Source organism: Lactuca virosa, chromosome 1 (genome assembly GCF_052849685.1).
Source record: "Lactuca virosa cultivar CGN04683 chromosome 1, Lactuca_virosa_CGN04683_v6, whole genome shotgun sequence".
In the NCBI taxonomy this organism is placed as follows: domain Eukaryota; kingdom Viridiplantae; phylum Streptophyta; class Magnoliopsida; order Asterales; family Asteraceae; genus Lactuca; species Lactuca virosa.
Genome location: NC_136426.1, coordinates 111,168,704 through 111,171,771, shown reverse-complemented (window position 1 = coordinate 111,171,771; position 3,068 = coordinate 111,168,704). Strand labels below are relative to the sequence as shown.

The 3,068-nt window shown below is 37.7% G+C and overlaps 1 non-coding gene across 1 annotated transcript; it reads right to left on the bottom strand.

Annotated features, from left to right (window-relative positions):
- Window positions 1-2,412: 2,412 nt before the first annotated feature.
- LOC145151835 (small nucleolar RNA R71) lies at window positions 2,413-2,519 on the bottom strand. The gene has a single exon (XR_013732387.1). It is a non-coding gene; the product is annotated as a small nucleolar RNA R71 (small nucleolar RNA).
- Between the last annotated feature and the right edge of the window lie 549 nt (window positions 2,520-3,068).

Genomic DNA, 3,068 nt, shown 5'->3' with positions numbered 1-3,068 from the left:
TATTGCATAGGTGACCGGAAGAGCCAACAGTCATAGCAATGATCAGTTCAGCTACATTTCAGACTGTGGGGTGAGTTTTCCTGATATTTGCATATTTAGCCATATATTTAGTATAGATTTTTATCAATTATTAGCTAATTATTTGCATATTATGGACAAAAGGTACTTAATATTGCTCAAATTATATTTTCAGTTCAAAAAAGAAGCTCGGAAGCTAAAGGAAGCAGGAGTCATGAACGAAAGCACGGGAATGGAAGAAAGAAGAAAAAGGCTTAAATCTGAAGCTACTCGGCGAGTAGGGTCGTCTAGTCGACGAGTAGACACGAAGATTCGCGAAGAAATACGAGAAGTCCTTACCGCATACGGATTCAACAAGGGGACTCGTCGAGTCCGTTATCTACTCGACGAGTAGCCTCTGTTTTGAGAAAATTATAAATAAACTTCACAAACCCGAATTGAGGACTCTCTGGCTTTTTGGAGAACTTACTTGGTGACTAAGGAACTTGCTGGAGATCAGAAGAACGTGTGAAGAACCCTAATCCTTCATTCTTAAGAGATTAAGGCACTTTAGGTTTAATTTTCCACTTACCTTTGAATAGAATTATGTTAGGTTTATTTGAATTCGTTTTTAAGCTTGCCTACACTGAAATCATGAACTAATTTCGTTAGTTTCTGTTTGGGGAAGACAAATTTGCTCCTTTGGTTTAATTTACTCTTTTGATTAATTGTTAGTTGGTGATATTGTTAAATTAAGCTTGTTAAAGACCCTTATGCATTAACTACAACTATTTTCTGTTAATTGCTAAGTGATTAAGCTGCATGAACATCTCTTAATTGCTTATCTCATATAATTTATGTGAACACAATACTATATGCCTAGGAATAATGAAAATGAAACTAGGATTAATTAGAGAATGGGTAAATTAATGTGTGAGCTTGTATGATACACCATCAACAAGAGGTTAATTGAATCACCAAACTTAATTAGCTAGCTACAAGTCTTATTTAACCCGAATAATCAACCTAGGAAATCTATTAGTTTAATCAACTGGCCATTTTTTGAATTGGTATGTTTTCTAAGGATTAGTAATAGCGAATGCGAATCTAATCACTAGAGTCGGTAACCAATAACAATTAATCTATTATATTATCATAAAAATTAACCATAGGAGTAAATAAGTTGAACCTAAACAGAAACCCTTTTTGATCATTGAATTTAGTTTGTTTTTACGTGTTTTCAGCTTTTAATTGAGTAGTAAATTTTTAGTTAAGTTTCTATTACTTGTTTTTAGTTAATTCTAGTTTTTAGTTTTAATTTTCTGTTCCCTGAGTTCGATACCATATTTATTTAACTACACCACAATTGACAGGTCCACTGCCTTTGTGTGTCAATTTTATAATTAAAAGTAGGATTAAAACCAATTGAATTTACACACATCAAGTTTTTGGCGCCGTTGTTGGGGAACGGTTCAAAAATTAGCACTAATTTCTAGTTTTATCGATCCTTTGTGTGAGATTTATCTCGCACAAAGTTGTTTTTTTTAGGTAATTTAGTTATTAGGATTAGTTTTCATAGTTTTCTGTTTTAGAAATTTAATTAGATTTTTTTTCTGTTTCTGCCTTGAACTCGCCGAGTGCAATCGACGCTACTCGGCGAGTCCAGCGCTGTTTCACAGTTTTTAATTTTATTTTCTTTTTGTTCTTTTTACGCGTTTTTCTTACTTTGGTTGCAGTTGTTACATGACCTGAGGATCCAATACGTCTTTGGTTCCTCCACTTGAAGACCCGGAGTCCGCTCTAAGAAAGAACAAAGGAAAAGCCGTTGGAGAATCCGCCTCTTCAAAGAACTCACCTTTGAAGAATCTCAAATCCGTTTTTAGCAAGAAAAAGAGCAGCAAATCAGGATCATCCAGCACCTCTTCCTTGGCAAACGAAGATCCAATCAAGGAAGACATCGTGAACGAGTCTGAAAGAGAAGAAAGCGAATTTGAAGAAGGTAGCGATCTAGAAGGTGACTTTGACAACACCATGGCGAACATCGATGAAGTTCCCATGGGTGAATGGAAGAAGAGGATACGTGATGATACCGGCCCGGGACTTGTGCAACCCGCAATTGCCGCGACTGCCACTTTTGAGCTTAATGGTCACATACTTGCTCAACTCAAGGAGATCCCCTTCTACGAAAAAGACCACAAAGATGCCTATAAACACTTGGATGAAGTCAATGATGTGGCTGATTATTTTAATGTTCCAAATGTGGCTCGCGAAACCCAGCTGCTTCGTATGCTTCCAGTGACATTCAAAGGTGCTGCAAAGGATTGGCTCAAGTCACTCCCTCCCGGATCCATCACTACATGGGCTAAGATGAAGGAAGAATTTATTGACCAGTTTTGCCCACCTTCGAAAATAGCCAAGTTGAAGAAAGCTATTGCCAACTTTGAACAACAACCTAGAGAGTCCCTTTATGAGGCATGGGAGAGATACACAAGTCGACTAAGGAATTGCCCACATCATGATCTTAATAGCCAGCAAGAAGTCTCTATTTTCTATGATGGAGTCAATGTAACAACTAGGCAGCTCCTTGACTCGCAAGGACCCCTCACAAAGAAGGCACCCCCGGTGATCAAAGAACTAATTGAAGAATTCTCTAATCATTCTAGAGAATACCACAATCCAAGGAATGATATGACCAAGGGATCGGCTTATGCAGCTTGTGAAGATTTGTCGGCAGTTATGGCAATTTTGAAAACCATGGATAGGAGGATGGATAAAATGGATCAAACAATCCATGCTATTCGGGTAGAATGTGAAAATTGCAATGGGCCTCATCTAACTAGAGATTGTGATTTGGACGAGAACGGGAATAAGAAAGTGCAAGTATGCTATTCTAGTGGTGATAGATTTGATGACGATTGGCGAAAACCTAAGAAAGAATGGCTCCCTTATGATGAGTACAAGAAAGCGAGGGAGGAGAAATTTAGACAAAAGGCAAGGGGTTTTTACGAAAAGGAGGAGCCGGTACAAGAAAAGAAACCAAATCTAGAAGAAATGCTCACCAAATTTGTGGC